Source organism: Dendrobates tinctorius, unplaced genomic scaffold (genome assembly GCF_039654945.1).
Source record: "Dendrobates tinctorius isolate UK_male_01 unplaced genomic scaffold, ASM3965494v1 ptg000297l, whole genome shotgun sequence".
NCBI lineage: Eukaryota > Metazoa > Chordata > Amphibia > Anura > Dendrobatidae > Dendrobates > Dendrobates tinctorius.
In genome coordinates, this window is record NW_027361964.1 from 2,830,952 (window position 1) to 2,854,088 (window position 23,137).

Below are 23,137 nucleotides of genomic sequence, written 5' to 3' on the forward strand. Positions count from 1 at the left end.
CTATATGTACACAGGGGTCAGTGTATGATCAGAGGGGATCTATATGTACACAGAGGTCAGTATATGATCAGAGGGGATCTATATGTACACAGGGGTCAGTATATGATCAGAGGGGATCTATATGTACACAGGGGTCAGTGTATGATCAGAGGGGATCTATATGTACACAGGGGTCAGTATATGATCAGAGGGGATCTAGATGTACACAGGGGTCAGTATATGATCAGAGGGGATCTATATGTCCACAGGGGTCAGTATATTATCAGAGGGGATCTATATGTACACAGGGGTCAGTGTATGATCAGAGGGGATCTATATGTACACAGAGGTCAGTATATGATCAGAGGGGATCTATATGTACACAGGGGTCAGTATATGATCAGAGGGGATCTATATGTACACAGGGGTCAGTGTATGATCAGAAGGGATCTATATGTACACAGGGGTCAGTATATGATCAGAGGGGATCTAGATGTACACAGGGGTCAGTATATGATCAGAGGGGATCTAGATGTACACAGGGGTCAGTATATGATCAGAGGGGATCTCGATGTACACAGGGATCAGTATATGATCAAAGGGGATCTAGATGTACAGAGGGATCAGTATATGATCAGAGGGGATCTAAATGTACATAGGGGTCAGTATATGATCAGAGGGGATCTATATGTACATAGGGGTCAGTATATGATCAGAGGGGATCTATATGTACACAGGGGTCAGTATATGATCAGAGGGGATCTATATGTACACAGGGGTCAGTGTATGATCAGAGGAGATCTATATGTACACAGGGGTCAGTATATGATCAGAGGGGATCTATATGTCCACAGGGGTCAGTATATGATCAGAGGGGATCTATATGTACACAGAGGTCAGTATATGATCATAGGGGATCTATATGTACACAGGGGTCAGTATATGATCAGAGGGGATCTATATGTACACAGGGGTCAGCATATGATCAGAGGGGATCTATATGTACACGGGTCAGTGTATGATCAGAGGAGATCTATATGTACACAGGGGTCAGTGTATGATCAGAGGGGATCTATTTGTACACAGGGGTCAGTGTATGATCAGAGGGGATCTATATGTACACAGGGGTCAGTATATGATCAGAGGGGATCTATATGTACACAGGGGTCAGTGTATGATCAGAGGGGATCTATATGTACACAGGGGTCAGTATATGATCAGAGGGGATCTAGATGTACACAGGGGTCAGCATATGATCAGAGGGGATCTATATGTACACAGGGGTCAGTATATGATCAGAGGGGATCTATATGTACACAGGGGTCAGCATATGATCAGAGGGGATCTATATGTACACAGGGGTCAGTGTATGATCAGAGGGGATCTATATGTACACAGGGGTCAGTATATGATCAGAGGGGATCTATATGTACACAGGGGTCAGTGTATGATCAGAGGGGATCTATATGTACACAGGGGTCAGTGTATGATCAGAGGGGATCTATATGGCCCTGGCACACAACGCAAACACACTTTCTTCAGCGCTGCTCGAGGTGTGCAGAGCGGCAGTGGAGAAAATCTCTCTTAGCAGAAGACTTCATCCACTATAAGTTCATGCTCAAAACCTATAACTCTGCCCTTCATCTGGCCAAACAATCCTACTTCACCACCCTCATCACCTCACTATCCAACAACCCAAGACGACTTTTTGAAACCTTAAACTCCCTCCTGAAACCTAAAGTACAGGCCCCCATCACCAACCTCAGCGGTGAGGATCTGGCCACTTATTTCCTAGAAAAAATCAACCACATCCATCAGGATATCTCAGCCCAATCTCCTCAGTGCCTGGATCCCCTTCCTTGCCGCACCTCAAGCTCACTAGACATCTTTGAGCCTGTTTCAGAAGAAGAAGAAGTTTCCAAGCTCCTCGCTTCTGCTCGGCCTACAACCTGCAACAGTGACCCTATTCCTTCACAGCTCCTGCAGTCTCTCTCACCAGTGGTCACCACTCACCTGACTAAAATATTTAACCTCTCTCTTTCTTCAGGTATATTTCCCTCCTCATTTAAACATGCCATCATAACCCCTTTACTTAAAAAGCCATTCCTGGACCAGAACTGCACTGCTAACTACAGACCTGTCTCTAACCTTCCCTTTATCTCTAAACTCCTGGAACGCCTGGTCCACTCCCGTCTAATCCGCTATCTCTCGGATAACTCTCTTCTCGACCCCTTACAATCTGGTTTCCGCTCTTTACACTCTACTGAAACTGCCCTCACTAAAGTCTCTAATGATTTAATAACAGCTAAATCGAAAGGTCATTGCTCCCTGCTGATTCTCCTGGATCTCTCTGCCGCATTTGACACTGTGGATCACCAGCTCCTCCTCACTATGCTCCGCTCTATAGGCCTCAAGGACACAGCCCTCTCCTGGTTCTCCTCCTACCTCTCTGACCGCTCCTTCACTGTATCTTTTTCCGGCTCCTCTTCCTCTCCTCGTCCCCTTACTATCGGGGTCCCGCAGGGCTCAGTCCTAGGCCCCCTCCTCTTCTCTTTATACACTGCCCCTATTGGACAAACAATCAGCAGATTTGGGTTCCGGTATCATCTCTATGCTGATGACACCCAATTATACACTTCTTCCCCTGACATCACCCCTACCCTAATTCAAAATACCAAGGATTGTCTGTCTGCTGTCTCTAGCATCATGTCCTCTCTCTATCTGAAACTAAATCTCTCTAAAACTGAACTTCTTGTGTTTCTCCCCTCTACTAACCTCACTCTACCTAACATCGAAATAACCCTGGAGGGTTCAACCATAACTCCCAAGCAGCATGCCCGCTGTCTTGGGGTCATATTCGACACTGAACTTTCCTTTACTCCGTACATCCGATCACTCAGTCGCTCTTGTCACCTGCATCTTAAAAACATCTCCAGAATCCGACCTTTTCTCACCTTTGAAACTGCTAAGACTCTTACTGTCGCTCTTATTCATTCTCGTCTGGACTACTGCAACTCTCTTCTGATCGGTCTCCCTCTTACCAAACTTTCTCCTCTCCAATCCATCTTGAATGCGGCAGCCAGGGTCATATTTCTGTCCAGCCGCTTCACCGATGCCTCCATCTTGTGCCAGTCATTACACTGGCTACCTATTCGCTACAGGGTCCAGTATAAACTCATCTCTCTCACCCACAAAGCTCTCCACTGTTCTGCACCGCCTTATATCTCCTCTCTCATCTCTGTCTATCGCCCTACACGTGCCCTCCGTTCTACAAATGACCTAAGACTAACATCCCCCGTAATCCGAACCTCGCACCTCCGTCTCCAAGACTTCTCTCGTGCTGCTCCAGCTCTCTGGAATGCACTTCCCCAGACGATCAGACTGATACCTAGCCCTGACCTATTCAAGCGCACTTTGAAAACCCATCTCTTCAAAGAAGCCTATCACATCAACTACTCAGCAAGCTAACTTTGCCCTGTTCCCTCCTTCCAAATATTACTCTGAATCTGCACCCTACTATTCATCTGTCTCCACACCCTTCATGCACATGATAACTGCACTTGATACTTGTCTATTGCACTTAAACACACGGGCTGATGACCGGATCATGCAGCTTTATATGAAAATCCCTATTATAATTGCCAGACCTGAATTAACAAGCATTTCTCACCTACTGTGTCCCCCCATTTCCTTGTAGATTGTAAGCTTGCGAGCAGGGACCTCACTCCTAATGTCACTGTTTGAATTGTCTTAACTTGTATTGAATTTATTGTCTGTACATGTCCCCGCTTAATTGTAAAGTGCTGCGGAATATGTTGGCGCTATATAAATAAAAATTATTATTATTATTATTATATGTACACAGGGGTCAGTGTATGATCAGAGGGGATCTATATGTACACAGGGGTCAGTATATGATCAGAGGGGATCTATATGTACACAGGGGTCAGTGTATGATCAGAGGGGATCTATATGTACACAGAGGTCAGTATATGATCAGAGGGGATCTATATGTACACAGGGGTCAGTATATGATCAGAGGGGATCTATATGTACACAGGGGTCAGTGTATGATCAGAGGGGATCTATATGTACACAGGGGTCAGTATATGATCAGAGGGGATCTAGATGTACACAGGGGTCAGTATATGATCAGAGGGGATCTATATGTCCACAGGGGTCAGTATATTATCAGAGGGGATCTATATGTACACAGGGGTCAGTGTATGATCAGAGGGGATCTATATGTACACAGAGGTCAGTATATGATCAGAGGGGATCTATATGTACACAGGGGTCAGTATATGATCAGAGGGGATCTATATGTACACAGGGGTCAGTGTATGATCAGAGGGGATCTATATGTACACAGGGGTCAGTATATGATCAGAGGGGATCTAGATGTACACAGGGGTCAGTATATGATCAGAGGGGATCTAGATGTACACAGGGGTCAGTATATGATCAGAGGGGATCTAGATGTACACAGGGATCAGTATATGATCAGAGGGGATCTAGATGTACAGAGGGATCAGTATATGATCAGAGGGGATCTAAATGTACATAGGGGTCAGTATATGATCAGAGGGGATCTATATGTACATAGGGGTCAGTATATGATCAGAGGGGATCTATATGTACACAGGGGTCAGTATATGATCAGAGGGGATCTATATGTACACAGGGGTCAGTGTATGATCAGAGGAGATCTATATGTACACAGGGGTCAGTATATGATCAGAGGGGATCTATATGTCCACAGGGGTCAGTATATGATCAGAGGGGATCTATATGTACACAGGGGTCAGTATATGATCATAGGGGATCTATATGTACACAGGGGTCAGTATATGATCAGAGGGGATCTATATGTACACAGGGGTCAGCATATGATCAGAGGGGATCTATATGTACACGGGTCAGTGTATGATCAGAGGAGATCTAGATGTACACAGGGGTCAGTGTATGATCAGAGGGGATCTATATGTACACAAGGGTCAGTGTATGATCAGAGGGGATCTATATGTACACAGGGGTCAGTATATGATCAGAGGGGATCTATATGTACACAGGGGTCAGTGTATGATCAGAGGGGATCTATATGTACACAGGGGTCAGTATATGATCAGAGGGGATCTAGATGTACACAGGGGTCAGTATATGATCAGAGGGGATCTATATGTCCACAGGGGTCAGTATATGATCAGAGGGGATCTATATGTACACAGGGGTCAGTGTATGATCAGAGGGGATCTATATGTACACAGAGGTCAGTATATGATCAGAGGGGATCTATATGTACACAGGGGTCAGTATATGATCAGAGGGGATCTATATGTACACAGGGGTCAGTGTATGATCAGAGGGGATCTATATGTACACAGGGGTCAGTATATGATCAGAGGGGATCTAGATGTACACAGGGGTCAGTATATGATCAGAGGGGATCTAGATGTACACAGGGGTCAGTATATGATCAGAGGGGATCTAGATGTACACAGGGATCAGTATATGATCAGAGGGGATCTAGATGTACAGAGGGATCAGTATATGATCAGAGGGGATCTAAATGTACATAGGGGTCAGTATATGATCAGAGGGGATCTATATGTACATAGGGGTCAGTATATGATCAGAGGGGATCTATATGTACACAGGGGTCAGTATATGATCAGAGGGGATCTATATGTACACAGGGGTCAGTGTATGATCAGAGGAGATCTATATGTACACAGGGGTCAGTATATGATCAGAGGGGATCTATATGTCCACAGGGGTCAGTATATGATCAGAGGGGATCTATATGTACACAGGGGTCAGTATATGATCATAGGGGATCTATATGTACACAGGGGTCAGTATATGATCATAGGGGATCTATATGTACACAGTGGTCAGTGTATGATCAGAGGGGATCTATATGTACACATGGTCAGTATATGATCATAGGGATCTATATGTACACAGGGGTCAGTATATGATCAGAGGGATCTATATGTGCAGGGATCAGTATATGATCATATGGATCTATATGTACACAGGGGTCAGTATATGATCAGAGGGGATCTATATGTACACGGGTCAGTATATGATCAGAGGAGATTATATGTACAGAGGGTCAGTATATAATTAGAGGAGATCTATATGTACACCGGGGTCAGTATATGACCAGAGGGGATCTATATGTACGCAGGGGTCAGTATATGATCAGAGGAGATCTATATGTACACAGAGGTCAGTATATAATCAGAGGAGATCTATATGTACACAGGGGTCATATATGATCAGAGGGGATCTATATGTACACAGGGGTCAGTATATGATCAGAGGAGATTATATGTGCACAGGGGTCAGTATATGATCAGAGGGGATCTATATGTCCACAGGGGTCAGTATATGATCAGAGGGGATCTATATGTACACAGGGGTCTGTATATGATGAGAGGAGATTATATGTACAGAGGGGTCAGTATATGATCAGAGGGGATCTAGATGTACACAGGGGTCAGTATATGATCAGAGGGGATCTATATGTACAAAGGGGTCAGTAAATGATCTGAGGGGATCTATATGTACACATGGTCAGTATATGATCATAGGGATCTATATGTACACAGGGGTCAGTATATGATCTGAGGGGATCTATATGTACACAGGGGTCAGTATATGATCATAGGGGATCTATATGTACACAGGGGTCAGTATATGATCATAGGGGATCTATATGTACACAGGGGTCAGTATATGATCAGAGGAGATTATATGTACAGAGGGGTCAGTATATGATCAGAGGAGATCTATATGTACACAGGGTCAGTATATAATCAGAGGAGATCTATATGTACACTGGGGTCAGTATATGACCAGAGGGGATCTATATGTACGCAGGGGTCAGTATATGATCAGAGGGGATCTATATGTACACAGAGGTCAGTATATGATCAGAGGAGATCTATGTGTACACAGGGGTCAATATATAATCAGAGGAGATCTATATGTACACAGGGGTCATATATGATCAGAGGGGATCTATATGTACACAGGGGTCAGTATATGATCAGAAGAGATTATATGTGCACAGGGGTCAGTATATGATCAGAGGAGATCTATATGTACACAGGGGTCAGTATATAATCAGAGGAGATCTATGTGTACACAGGGGTCAATATATAATCAGAGGAGATCTATATGTACACAGGGGTCATATATGATCAGAGGGGATCTATATGTACACAGGGGTCAGTATATGATCAGAAGAGATTATATGTGCACAGGGGTCAGTATATGATCAGAGGAGATCTATATGTACACAGGGGTCAGTATATGATCTGAGGGGATCTATATGTACACATGGTCAGTATATGATCATAGGGATCTATATGTACACATGGATCAGTATATGATCAGAGGAATCTATATGTACACATGGTCAGTATATGATCATAGGGATCTATATGTACACAGGTGTCCGTATATGATCAGAGGGGATCTATATGTACACAGGGGTCAGTATATGATCAGAGGGGATCTATATGTACACAGGGGTCAGTATATGATCAGAGGGGATATATATGTACACAGGGGTCAGTATATAATCAGAGGAGATCTATATGTACACAGGGGTCAGTATATGACCAGAGGGGATCTATATGTACACAAAGGTCAGTATGTGATCAGAGGGGATCTATATGTACACATAGGTCCGTATATGATCAGAGGGGATCTATATATACACAGGGGTCAGTACATGATCAGAGGGTATCTATATGTACACAGGGGTCAGTATATGATTTGAGGGGATCTATATGTACACATGGTCAGTATATGATCATAGGGATCTATATGTACACAGGGGTCAGTATATGATCAGAGGGGATCTATATGTACACATGGTCTGTATATGATCATAGGGATCTATATGTACACAGAGGTCAGTATATGATCAGAGGGGATCTATATGTACACAGGCGTCAGTATATGATCACAGGGGATCTATATGTACACAGGGGTCAGTATATGATCAGAGGGGATCTATATGTACACAGGGGTCAGTGTATGATCAGAGGAGATCTATATGTACACAGGGGTCAGTATATGATCAGAGGGGATCTATATGTACACAGGGGTCAGTATATGATCAGAGGGGATCTATATGTACACAGGGGTCAGTATATGATCAGAGGGGATCTATATGTACACAGGGGTCAGTATATGATCAGAGGGGATCTATATGTACACAGGGGTCAGTATATGATCAGAGGGGATCTATAAGTACACAGGGGTCAGTATATGATCAGAGGGGATCTATATGTACACAGGGGTCAGTATATGATCAGAGCGGATCTATATGTACACAGGGGTCAGTATATGATCAGAGGGGATCTATATGTACACAGGGGTCAGTATATGATCAGAGGGGATCTATATGTACACAGGGGTCAGTGTATGATCAGAGGAGATCTATATGTGCACAGGGGTCGGTATATGGTCAGAGGAGATCTATATGTGCACAGGGGTCATTATATGATCAGAGGGGATCTATATGTACACAGGGGTCAGTATATGATCAGAGGGGATCTATATGTACACGGGTCAGTATATGATCAGAGGGGATCTATATGTACACAGGGGTCAGTATATGATCAGTGGGGATCTATATGTACACAGGGGTCAGTATAGGATCAGAGGGGATCTATATGTACACAGGGGTCAGTATATGATCAGAGGGGATCTATATGTACACAGGGGTCAGTATATGATCAGAGGGGATCTATATGTACACAGGGGTCAGTATATAATCAGAGGGGATCTATATGTACGGAGGGATCAGTATATGATCAGAGGGTATCTATATGTACAGAGGGATCAGTATATGATCAGAGGGGATCTAGATGTACACAGGGATCAGTATATGATCAGAGGGATCTATATGTACACAGGGGTCAGTATATGATCAGAGGGGATCTATATGTACACAGGGGTCAGTGTATGATCAGAGGGGATCTATATGTACACAGGGGTCAGTGTATGATCAGAGGGGATCTATATGTACACAGGGGTCAGTATATGATCAGAGGGGATCTATATGTACACAGGGGTCAGTGTATGATCAGAGGGGATCTATATGTACACAGAGGTCAGTATATGATCAGAGGGGATCTATATGTACACAGGGGTCAGTATATGATCAGAGGGGATCTATATGTACACAGGGGTCAGTATATGATCAGAGGGGATCTATATGTACACAGGGGTCAGTGTATGATCAGAGGGGATCTATATGTACAAAGGGGTCAGTATATGATCAGAGGGGATCTAGATGTACACAGGGGTCAGTATATGATCAGAGGGGATCTATATGTCCACAGGGGTCAGTATATGATCAGAGGGGATCTATATGTACACAGGGGTCAGTGTATGATCAGAGGGGATCTATATGTACACAGAGGTCAGTATATGATCAGAGGGGATCTATATGTACACAGGGGTCAGTATATGATCAGAGGGGATCTATATGTACACAGGGGTCAGTGTATGATCAGAGGGGATCTATATGTACACAGGGGTCTGTATATGATGAGAGGAGATTATATGTACAGAGGGGTCAGTATATGATCAGAGGGGATCTAGATGTACACAGGGGTCAGTATATGATCAGAGGGGATCTATATGTACACAGGGGTCAGTAAATGATCTGAGGGGATCTATATGTACACATGGTCAGTATATGATCATAGGGATCTATATGTACACAGGGGTCAGTATATGATCTGAGGGGATCTATATGTACACAGGGGTCAGTATATGATCATAGGGGATCTATATGTACACAGGGGTCAGTATATGATCATAGGGGATCTATATGTACACAGGGGTCAGGATATGATCAGAGGAGATTATATGTACAGAGGGGTCAGTATATGATCAGAGGAGATCTATATGTACACAGGGTCAGTATATAATCAGAGGAGATCTATATGTACACTGGGGTCAGTATATGACCAGAGGGGATCTATATGTACGCAGGGGTCAGTATATGATCAGAGGGGATCTATATGTACACAGAGGTCAGTATATGATCAGAGGAGATCTATGTGTACACAGGGGTCAATATATAATCAGAGGAGATCTATATGTACACAGGGGTCAGTGTATGATCAGAGGGGATCTATATGTACACAGGGGTCTGTATATGATGAGAGGAGATTATATGTACAGAGGGGTCAGTATATGATCAGAGGGGATCTAGATGTACACAGGGGTCAATATATGATCAGAGGGGATCTATATGTACACAGGGGTCAGTAAATGATCTGAGGGGATCTATATGTACACAGGGGTCAGTGTATGATCAGAGGGGATCTATATGTACACAGGGGTCAGTGTATGATCAGAGGGGATCTATATGTACACAGAGGTCAGTATATGATCAGAGGGGATCTATATGTACAGAGGGGTCAGTATATGATCAGAGGGGATCTAGATGTACACAGGGGTCAGTATATGATCAGAGGGGATCTATATGTACACAGGGGTCAGTAAATGATCTGAGGGGATCTATATGTACACATGGTCAGTATATGATCATAGGGATCTATATGTACACAGGGGTCAGTATATGATCTGAGGGGATCTATATGTACACAGGGGTCAGTATATGATCATAGGGGATCTATATGTACACAGGGGTCAGTATATGATCATAGGGGATCTATATGTACACAGGGGTCAGTATATGATCAGAGGAGATTATATGTACAGAGGGGTCAGTATATGATCAGAGGAGATCTATATGTACACAGGGTCAGTATATAATCAGAGGAGATCTATATGTACACTGGGGTCAGTATATGACCAGAGGGGATCTATATGTACGCAGGGGTCAGTATATGATCAGAGGGGATCTATATGTACACAGAGGTCAGTATATGATCAGAGGAGATCTATGTGTACACAGGGGTCAATATATAATCAGAGGAGATCTATATGTACACAGGGGTCAGTGTATGATCAGAGGGGATCTATATGTACACAGGGGTCTGTATATGATGAGAGGAGATTATATGTACAGAGGGGTCAGTATATGATCAGAGGGGATCTAGATGTACACAGGGGTCAGTATATGATCAGAGGGGATCTATATGTACACAGGGGTCAGTAAATGATCTGAGGGGATCTATATGTACACAGGGGTCAGTGTATGATCAGAGGGGATCTATATGTACACAGGGGTCAGTGTATGATCAGAGGGGATCTATATGTACACAGAGGTCAGTATATGATCAGAGGGGATCTATATGTACACAGGGGTCAGTATATGATCAGAGGGGATCTATATGTACACAGGGGTCAGTGTATGATCAGAGGGGATCTATATGTACACAGGGGTCTGTATATGATGAGAGGAGATTATATGTACAGAGGGGTCAGTATATGATCAGAGGGGATCTAGATGTACACATGGGTCAGTATATGATCAGAGGGGATCTATATGTACACAGGGGTCAGTAAATGATCTGAGGGGATCTATATGTACACATGGTCAGTATATGATCATAGGGATCTATATGTACACAGGGGTCAGTATATGATCTGAGGGGATCTATATGTACACAGGGGTCAGTATGTGATCATAGGGGATCTATGTGTACACAGGGGTCAGTATATGATCATAGGGGATCTATATGTACACAGGGGTCAGTATATGATCAGAGGAGATTATATGTACAGAGGGGTCAGTATATGATCAGAGGAGATCTATATGTACACAGGGTCAGTATATAATCAGAGGAGATCTATATGTACACTGGGGTCAGTATATGACCAGAGGGGATCTATATGTATGCAGGGGTCAGTATATGATCAGAGGGGATCTATATGTACACAGAGGTCAGTATATGATCAGAGGAGATCTATGTGTACACAGGGGTCAATATATAATCAGAGGAGATCTATATGTACACAGGGGTCATATATGATCAGAGGGGATCTATATGTACACAGGGGTCAGTATATGATCAGAAGAGATTATATGTGCACAGGGGTCAGTATATGATCAGAGGAGATCTATATGTACACAGGGGTCAGTATATAATCAGAGGAGATCTATATGTACACAGGGATCAGTATATGACCAGAGGGGATCTATATGTACACAGGGGCCAATATATGATCAGAGGGGATCTATATGTACACAGAGGTCAGTATATGATCAGAGGAGATCTATGTGTACACAGGGGTCAGTATATGATCAGAGGGGATCTATATGTCCACAGTGGTCAGTATATGATCAGAGGGGATCTATATGTACACAGGGGTCTGTATATGATGAGAGGAGATTATATGTACAGAGGGGTCAGTATATGATCAGAGGGGATCTATATGTACACAGGGGTCAGTATATGATCAGAGGGGATCTATATGTACAAAGGGGTCAGTATATGATCTGAGGGGATCTATATGTACACATGGTCAGTATATGATCATAGGGATCTATATGTACACAGGTGTCCGTATATGATCAGAGGGGATCTATATGTACACAGGGGTCAGTATATGATCTGAGGGGATCTATATGTACATAGGGGTCAGTATATGATCAGAGGGGATCTATATGTACACAGGGGTCAGTATATAATCAGAGGAGATCTATATGTACACAGGGGTCAGTATATGACCAGAGGGGATCTATATGTACACAAAGGTCAGTATGTGATCAGAGGGGATCTATATGTACACAGAGGTCAGTATATGATCAGAGGAGATCTATATGTACACGGGGGTCAGTATATGATCTGAGGGGATCTATATGTACACAGGGGTCAGTATATGATCAGAGGGGATCTATATGTACACAGGGGTCAGTATATGATCAGAGGGGATCTATATGTACACAAGGGTCAGTATATGATCTGAGGGGATCTATATGTACACATGGTCAGTATATGATCATAGGGATCTATATGTACACAGGGGTCAGTATATGATCAGAGGGGATCTATATGTACACATGGTCAGTATATGATCATAGGGATCTATATGTACATAGGGGTCAGTATATGATCAGAGGGGATCTATATGTACACATGGTCAGTATATGATCATAGGGATATATATGTACACAGGGGTCAGTATATGATCAGAGGGGATCTATATGTACACAGGCGTCAGTATATGATCACAGGGGATCTATATGTACATACGGGTCAGTATATGATCAGAGGGGATCTATATGTCCACAGGGGTCAGTATATGATCATAGGGGATCTATATGTACACAGGGGTCAGTATATGATCAGAGGGATCTATATGTACACAGGGGTCAGTATATGATCATAGGGATCTATATGTACACAGGGGTCAGTATATGATCAGAGGGGATCTATATGTCCACAGGGGTCAGTATATGATCATTGGGATCTATATGTGCACAGGGGTCAGTATATGATCAGAGAGGATCTATATGTACACATGGGTCAGTATATGATCAGAGGGGATCTATATGTACACAGTGGTCAGTATATGATCAGAGGGGATCTATATATCCACAGGGGTCAGTATATGATCAGAGGGGATCTATATGTACACAGGGGTCAGTATATGATCAGAGGGGATCTATATGTACACGGAGTCAGTATAAGAACATTGGGGATCTATATGTACAGAGGGATCAGTGTAACGGGGTCTTCTGTGCTGTAGTGCCTCTTACATTACCACCCCGTGTTTCAGGAGGTCCACTCTGCTTTTCCTCACTTCTGGATGAAGGACGCTGGCTCGAAAGGCTTTGTAACATGGGAACATATAAAAGATCACTGCTTCTCCATGTATTTCCAGTGTGACAACATTTTACTCATCGGTCTCAGAATATATATACATAGACAGGGCAGGACAATCAATGTGTGTCGGGCCAGTAGATAACAGGCTCCAATTAAGACGCCAGGCGTGCATTACAATAGCAGCAGGTGGCCGGCGACCCCCAATCATTTACCGTGGGATTTACAAAGGTGGGGGAGGTCAGAAGTGGGATATCTCATTTACCTCTGCCCAGGGGTCGCAGCCAGTCGGTTGCTGCATTAGGGGTATGCATCTCACATTGCACCTATCATACATGCATCTCCTATTCGGGGTGCTGGGGGGTTCTGTGACGAACAGCCCACCGCTGTTCGTCCAAATACGGCGACTGACGGGGGTCCCGCTGCCACCAAAACGCGACGGACAGCGGACCCTGTGTCACCACTATGTCACAGTCCCACCCCTGACACGGGTGTATCAGCGGACGGAGGGACGAGACACACTGCCGGCACACGGCTATCACAGGCACAGTGGGGGCTTATCTTAGTTATCCCACCACTGGCACCATGTGACCAAAAATATCCAGCAAGCTAATCTCGCTCTGCCAATTTGCCGCAGGGGGAGTTTAATTTGGATGCCCCACCACTGTTATCAATCTTCCAAGTACTGCAGGGATTTATGTATATCCCACTTTCTCAGTTCCACTTTGGAACTCGCAGCTCTCCGGCTCCCCCCTTACCCTCAGGTCAGTCAGGGAACTGCACCTAGGATAATTAGTCGCCGGACGGGCTGCCTGTTGTGAACCGGCAATTAGGCTTCTGCAGTAAGGGAATTATCAATGCTGTGGCCGCAGCCCCTCATTCAGCAATATAAGACCCTTCTATACTGCCAGCAAGCCGCTATAGCCGTACACAACGCGCTGCCACCAGCTCCTGGTTTCTCCGCTTAAGTTATAGACTCAAGGGAGGGGTTCGAAGCCAACCCGACAAATTAGTAGCGATTATCTAACAAAGGCGTATAGTTCGATTCTTAGAGCATGGAGACAGGCTAAATATTACATCATTTATTTTCCGAAAGAGGACAGTGATTACAGATAAAAGTTGCTATAAAGTTGAGACATAAAGTATGTACAGTTACAAATATAACATAAAAGATGGATGAACATAGAAAGTACACTCACGGTTGTTCATGGCTCTTTAGGCAAAACCATGCGGCGGAGAAAGAAGGCGGAGCCACACATCTCCACTCATCTGGAGTTCTTGTCAGCACAAGGACTGGAGCTCTTCTGAGCTGGTTTTGCCCAGGGAATGCCTTGTAGACTTTCCTATGTGACATCACGGAGAGGTGCATTCTGGGTTAATCCCACCTCTCTCATCCCAATGTAGGAATCTTGCTAAAACTTATAATCCTCAGAACTCTATGGGGGAAGCTAGTATGGACTCATCAGTGGTATCAATGGTTGCAATTTACCGAATAGAATCAAACAATACCATGCACGCCATAGGCACGACCTTCTATTTGGGAGCAAATCATATCTCAGGTTCTGGACAGGTTAGAACTTCGAAAGATACCCTGTAGCGGAGGTGGGACCCCTCAGATTACCAAAATATGATTTTCATATCTCTACTTTGTACGGTTTTCGCAGGGCAGGCTCTTAGAATAATAGAATCGTAGAGTTGGAAGGGACCTCCTGGGCCATCTGGTCCAACCCCCTGCTCAAAGCAGGATTCGCTAAATCATCCCAGTCAAATGTCTGTCCAGCCTCTATTTGAAGACTTCCATTGAAGGAGAACTCACCACGTCTCGTGGCAGCTTGTTCCACTCATTGATCACTCTAACTGTCAAATAGTTTTTTCTAATATCTAATCTGTGTCTCCTCCCATTCAGTTTCATCCCATTGCTTCTAGTCTTTCCTTGTGCAAATGAGAATAAAGTTGATCCTTCTACAATGTGACAGCCCTTTAGATATTTGTAGACAGCTATTAAGTCTCCTCTCAGTCTTCTCTTTTGCAAACTAAACATTCCCAAATCCTGCAACCTTTCCTCATAAGACAGGGTTTGCAGACCGGTCACCATTCTGATCGCTCTTTTCTGAACTTGCTCCAGTTTGTTGATGTCTTTTTTAAAATGTGGTGCCCAAAACTGGACACAATATTCCAGATGAGGTCTGACCAAAGAGGAGTAGAGGGCAATAATGACTTCACGTGATCTAGACTGTATGCTTCTGTTAATACATCCTAGAATTGCATTTGCCTTTTTTGCTACTGCATCACACTGTTAACTCATATTCAGTCTGTGATCTATTAGTATACCCAAGTCTTTTTCACATGTGCTGTCACTTAGCCCTATTCCTCCCATTCTGTATATGCTTTTTTCATTTTTATTGCCTAGATGTACTTTGCATTTCTCCCTGTTAAAAACCATTCTGTTAGTTGCTGCCCACTTCTCCAGTTTATTTAAATCTTTTTGAATCCTCTCTCTCTCTTCTCTAGTATTAGCTATCCCTCCTAGCTTTGTGTCATCAGCAAATTTAATCAGTTTACCCTCAATTCCTTCATCTAAATCGTTGATAAAGATGTTGAACAATACAGGGCCCAGGACAGAGCCCTGTGGTACCCCACTTGAGACATTCTTCCAACTGGATGTGCAGCCATTTACGACCACTTTTTGGGTCCGATCACTAAGCCAGTTATGAATCCACCTAACAGTTGCCTTGTCCATTCCATACTTAGTCATTTTTTCAATAAGGATTGTATGAGAGACTTTGTCAAATGCTTTGCTGAAGTCAAGATATACTATATCTACAGCATTTCCTTGATCCACCCAATCAGTGATTCCGTCATAGAAGGAAATTAAGTTAGTCTGACATGACTTATTAGTTACAAACCCATGCTGACTCTGTTTAATCACTTCATTCTTATCCAGGTACTGACATACATGTTGTTTAATAATTTGTTCAAAGATCTTTCCTGGTATAGAAGTCAGACTCACCGGCCTATAGTTGCCTGGGTCCACCTTCTTCCCCTTTTTGAAGATAGGAACAACATTTGCTCGTCTCCAGTCTTCTGGCACTTCTCCTGTTTTCCAAGAATTTTCCAAGATTATGGAGAGGGGTTCAAAAATTTCTTCTGCTATCTCCTTCAGTACTCTGGGGTGTAATTCATCTGGACCTGGAGACTTGAATTCATTTAGGTTAGCTAAGTGTTTCCTCACTATCTTTCTGTTTATAGATATCCTGGATTCTTCTATTCCCTTAATAGGACAGTGAAGAACAATTGATGTTACATTTCCTTTGTCAGAGAAAAGAGATGCAAAATAGGAATTTAAAAGTTCGGCCTTCTCAGCATCCTGTCTTACCATTTCATCATTTTCATTCTGTAAAAATCCTATAGCATCTTTGACTTTTCTTTTACTTTTGACATATCCCCAAAATCCTTTATTATTGCTTTTGACATCTCTTGCAAGCCTCAATTCATTTTCAGCTTTAGTAATCTGATCTGTGCCCTGCAGGTTCTGCAGACAGCATTATATTCTTCTTTAGATATGCCTCCCTCTTTCCATTTTATAAACTTTTTTTCTTCCTTTTTAGCATGTGCTTAAGTTCTGTGTTCATCCATCCTGGTTTCCTTAAATGCTTCCTATTCTTCCCTCTTTTCGGAATTGTTAACAACTGTGCTTTGAGAATTTCATTTTTCAAGATTTCCCATCCTTCCTGGACATTTTTGTCTTTAAGGATATCCAGCCATTGGATCCCTCCAATTCTCTTTCTGAATCCCTTAAAATCTGCCTTTCTGAAATCTAACCTTGACGTCTGAGTCTTCACAGGTCTTCCGCCTCTAGTTATGCAAAATTCTAAAATAGCCTAGTCGCTACCTCCTAGGGTCCCAGCCACTTTTACCTCCTCAACCATTTCCTCCCTGTTTATAAGGATTAGATCCAAGGTAGCATTTCCTCTTGTTTTCTCCCCTACCTTTTGGAAGATAAAGTTGTCAGCAAGAGAGGATAAGAATTTCCTTGACCTGTTAGTTTTGCCTGAGAGAGATTCCCAACAAATGTCTGGATAGTTGAAATCTCCCATGACAACTATGTCATATTTTTTGGAGAACTTGGCCATTTGATGCATAAAGAGTTCATCCATATCTTCAGCTTGCACAGGCGGCCTGTAGTAAATGCCTACAATGGTGTCCTTTCCATTGTTCTGTCCTTGTATTCTTACCCAAACAGTTTCCACAGAACTCCCAGTCTCTGACGCTTGGATCTCTGTGCAGATATACGCGTTTCTAACATACAATGCGACACCTCCTCCTCGTTTATCAAGTCTGTTTCTTGCAAATAAGTTGTATCCTTCTAGTCTTGTATTCCAATCATGTGTATTGTCCCACCAAGTTTCAGTGATTCCAATGACATCATATTTCTTTTCCTGCGTTAGTAGTTCCAATTCTCCTTGTTTGTTGCCCATGCTTTGTGCATTAGTATAGAAACATTTTAGTTTGTGATTGGTTTCTCTTTCTCCAATATTTTTATTAATTAGATTCTTTTGTCTTTGTTCTTCCTTTCCACTTCTAATAGCAGAGTTCTCAATAGCATTTGTCAGGTGTATGGCTTTTTCTGGTCTTTTGCTTCCCTTCCCATGTTGTTCTAGTGTAAAGCTCTCCTTACAAGTGTAGCAAGGCGACTTCCAAATACCTGCTTTCCAGTCTTCGTAAGGTGCACCCCATCTCTAGCAAGTAGTCCATCGTATAAGTAATTCACTCCGTGATCCAGAAATCCAAATCGTTGCTGACGGCACCATCGACGTAGCCAGTTGTTCACCTGCAGAATCTTATTCCACCTCCTTGTTCCATGGCCATCCACTGGGAGGATGGAAGAGAAGACCACCTGCGCTCCCAGTTCTTTCACTTTCTTGCCTAAGTCTTCAAAGTCTCTGCAGATGGTTTCCAGGTCATTTCTTGCGGTGTCATTTGTCCCCACATGTAGTAGCAGGAATGGGTAGTCATCTGTAGGTCTGAAGAGTCCTGGTATCCTGTCAGACACATCTTTAATTTTTGCACCTGGAAGACAGCACATTTCTCTTGAGGTTATATCCGGTCTGCAGATAGCGGCCTCTGTTCCTCTCAACAGGGAATCCCCCATGACCACCACTCTCCGTTTCTTCTTCACAACATTTTTCTTTCTCCATCCAGGAGGACTCTGAAGGCGTACAAGGTTGCTGTTTGTTGGCAAAGTCTTATCCTGATGTATTTCTTCATCGTTCTCCTGTGTGAGAGCCTGGTACTGGTTCCTGAGCAGTATGGGCGCTGACTGCCTCCTGATCCTCCTGCTTCTCTGGGTCACATGTCTCCATTCCTCTGTTTCTTCAGGTGCACTACGAATTTCTTCTCTTTCTGTAACATGAAGAGATAATTCTGCTCTGTCTAAGAACTCTTCACCTTCCTTAATGATCTTCAACGTAGCTAACCTCTCTTCGAGATTTTGCAACTTTTCCTCCAACAGGGACACAAGCTGCATTTGTGACATGTGAAGTTTGGCTTTTCCACTGGTAAGTCTGTGAACATGTAGCATGAAATGCAGCTCACCAAATGGCTCCTGGCCTCTTCCATATTGAGATTTCTTAAAAACAATGAAAGATGAGCCAAAATTTGCACGCCGATAGGCGCGCGGTTTCCGATTTCCTCTTTTCAGCTGCAACGGCCAAAACCCAGTGATCGTTGAGGTCGCGGAGACTCTTCACTTATCCCAGAAGACACAGGGAATATGCAAATGATCTCCTCAAGACTCTTCCCCTGGTTTTCCGATTTCCTCTTTTCAGCTGCAACGGCCAAAACCCAGTGATCGTTGAGCTCGCGGAGACTCTTCACTTATCCCAGAAGGCACTGGGAATATGCAAATGATCTCCTCAAGACTCTTCCCCTGGTTTTCAGATTTCCTCTTTTCAGCTGCAACGGCCAAAACTCAGTGATCGTTGAGCTCGCGGAGACTCTTCACTTATCCCAGAAGGCACTGGGAATATGCAAATGATCTCCTCAAGACTCTTCCCCTGGTTCTCCTCCTCCGGTGACTCATTCATAACACTAAGCCCAGAAAACCGGAGAGGTTGGTAACTAGCGGACTGCAGACCCCTGATCCTATCCACAACAACTAGCAGTAGCCGTGGAGCATACCTATGGTGGTCCTAGACGCCTCGTCACGGCCGGAGAACTAAATAAGCCTAAAGAAAGAAAGGGAAAATCTAAAGTGCCCCAGAGCAGACCCCAAAGCAATAGACAGCCCCCAACATGTATTGTCGGTGAAACAAGATGAAAACACAAACACAGATAGAAAGATAGGCTGAGCAAATGATGGGGCCCTCACTAACTAGAAAGGACAGGAAAGAAAAGCTGCTGTCTGCAATCACGCAAAAAACCTTGCCAAAAAATGTCCAACACGTCTGATAGAAAAAGGCCCTGGCCCTGGCCCTATATCAGCACTCAGGTATATTCTGAAGACAAAGCAAAAGAGATCAACTGATCAGAGACAAAATGGGGATTCAGCCCAGTCCCAGCCAGGGCTGGCTGAACACAAAAACTCATATGAACAATAGCAGAGAAAACTTAGCTTTAGGAAGGCAGGAACCAAACTGTAAACCAGAAGCCACAGTCAGGAAAAATCACCAGCCAGCAAGAAACTAGGGAGTTGGCTGCCTTAAATCCAATCAGAAACTCCTGATGTCCAATCGCAGTCCTCTTCCTCAGGTGGCCAGTCTCTGCCATTTAGATCAGCTTCATTACCTCCCTTCACCAACAGAGGGAGTCCAGATAGAGAACTCACTACTCCTCTGTCAGCACAGCCAGCTCCATAACCCTCACCAGAAGCCAGAGGCAAACCCGAAAATGAGCTCACAACAATACCAGATTGCTGATATAGGGAATTGAAGTCTAGTGACTTCAGGGTTTTTGTTATCAGAAAGTGTTGGACATTTTTTGGCAGGGTTTTGTGCGTGATTGCAGACAGCATCTTTCCTTTCCTGTCCTTTCTAGTTAGTGTGGGCCCCATCGTTTGCTCAGCCTATTTTTCTATCTGTGTTTGTGTTTTCATCTTGTCTCACCGTCAATACATGTTTGGGGGCTGTCTATTGCTTTGGGGTCTGCTCTGGGGCAGTTTAGATTTCCCCTTTTCTTGCTTTAGGCTTATTTAGTTCTCCGGCTGTGACGAGGCGTCTAGGATCATCGTAGGTACGCTCCACGGCTACTGCTAGTTGTGTGGATAGGATCAGGGGTCTGCAATCCGCTTAGTTACCAACCTCTCTGGTTTTCTGGGGCTTAGCTTGTTTTTGTTTTTCCTCCTCGGTGACTCATTCATAACAGGCTTCAGCATATTCACGTGGAACACGTGGATAACCCTGGGGTCATCACAATCGGCGACATTGTAGGTGGTGTCGGCTATTTTCCCCACTACCTGGTAGGGCCCCTACCATGCAGCTTTGAACTTGTTCTGCCTAGTTGGTTCTAACACCAGGACCTTCTTATCCTCTCTTGCTGACAACTTTATCTTCCAAAAGGTAGGGGAGAAAACAAGGGGAACTGCTACCTTGGATCTAATCCTTATAAATAGGGAGGAAATGGTTGAGGAGGTAAAAGTGGCTGGGACCCTAGGAGGTAGCGACCATGCTATTTTAGAATTTTGCATAACTAGAGGCGGAAGACCTGTGAAGACTCAGACGTCAAGGTTAGATATCAGAAAGGCAGATTTTAAGGGATTCAGAAAGAGAATTGGAGGGATCCAATGGCTGGATATCCTTAAAGACAAAAATGTCCAGGAAGGATGGGAAATCTTGAAAAATGAAATTCTCAAAGCACAATTGTTAACAATTCCGAAAAGAGGGAAGAATAGGAAGCATTTAAGGAAGCCAGGATGGATGAACACAGAACTTAAGCACATGCTAAAAAGGAAGAAAAAAATGTTTATAAAATGGAAAGAGGGAGGCGTATCTAAAGAAGAATATAATGCTGTCTGCAGAACCTGCAGGGCACAAATCAGATTAGCTAAAGCTGACAATGAATTGAGGCTTGCAAGAGATGTCAAAAGCAATAATAAAGGATTTTGGGGATATGTCAAAAGTAGTGTTGAGCATTCCGATACCGCAAGTATCGGGTATCGGCCGATACTTGCTGTATCGGAATTCCGATACCGACTTCCGATATTTTTTCAATATCGGAATTCGGCATCGGAATCGGAAGTTCAGTTGATTGACGGCCTGACGTCATCATGATGCGCGGTGTGTGCGCATCATGATGCGCCGTCATTTCGGGCCTTCCGGGGGTCTCTGCCGGCCTGCCGGGGGGCTGTGCCGGCCTGCCGGGGGGCTGTGTGGACTGCCCGGGGTCTGTACCGGCCTGCCGGGGGGCTGTGCCGGCCTGCCGGTGGTCTGTGCACCCTGTGGGGGTCTGTACCGGCCTGCCGGGGGGCTGTGCCGGCCTGCCGGGGGGCTGTGCCGGCCTGCCGGGGGGCTGTGCTGATGTCCGGGGGTCTGTGCAACCATCGTCCGATGGGACTACAAGTCCCATCGGGCGATGCCTGCTACCATGACAGTGATTGACACATTAGCCAATGATGGGACAGTAGTAGTCCCATCATCCGGCTAATGTGTTAAATGTTAAAAAAAAAAAAAAAAAAAAAATACTACATACATACTACATGCATGCTACATACATGCTACATGCATGCTACATACATACTACATATATACTACATACATGCTACATACATACTGCATGCTACATACATACTACATACATACTACATGCATGCTACATACATACTACATATATACTACATACATACTACATACTTGCTACATACATACTGCATGCTACATACATACTACATACATACTACATGCATGCTACATACATACTACATGCATGCTACATACATACTACATACATACTACATACATACTGCATGCTACATACATACTACATACATACTACATGCATGCTACATACATACTACATGCATGCTACATACATACTGCATACATACTACATACATACTGCATGCTACATACATACTACATACATACTACATACATACTACATGCATGCTACATACATACTACATATATACTACATGCATGCTACATACATACTACATACATACTACATACATACTACATACATGCTACATACATACTACATACATACTACATGCATGCTACATACATACTACATGCATGCTACATACATACTACATGCATGCTACATACATACTACATATATACTACATGCATGCTACATACATACTACATGCTACATACATACTACATACATGCTACATACATGCTACATACATACTACATACATGCTACATACATACTACATGCATGCTA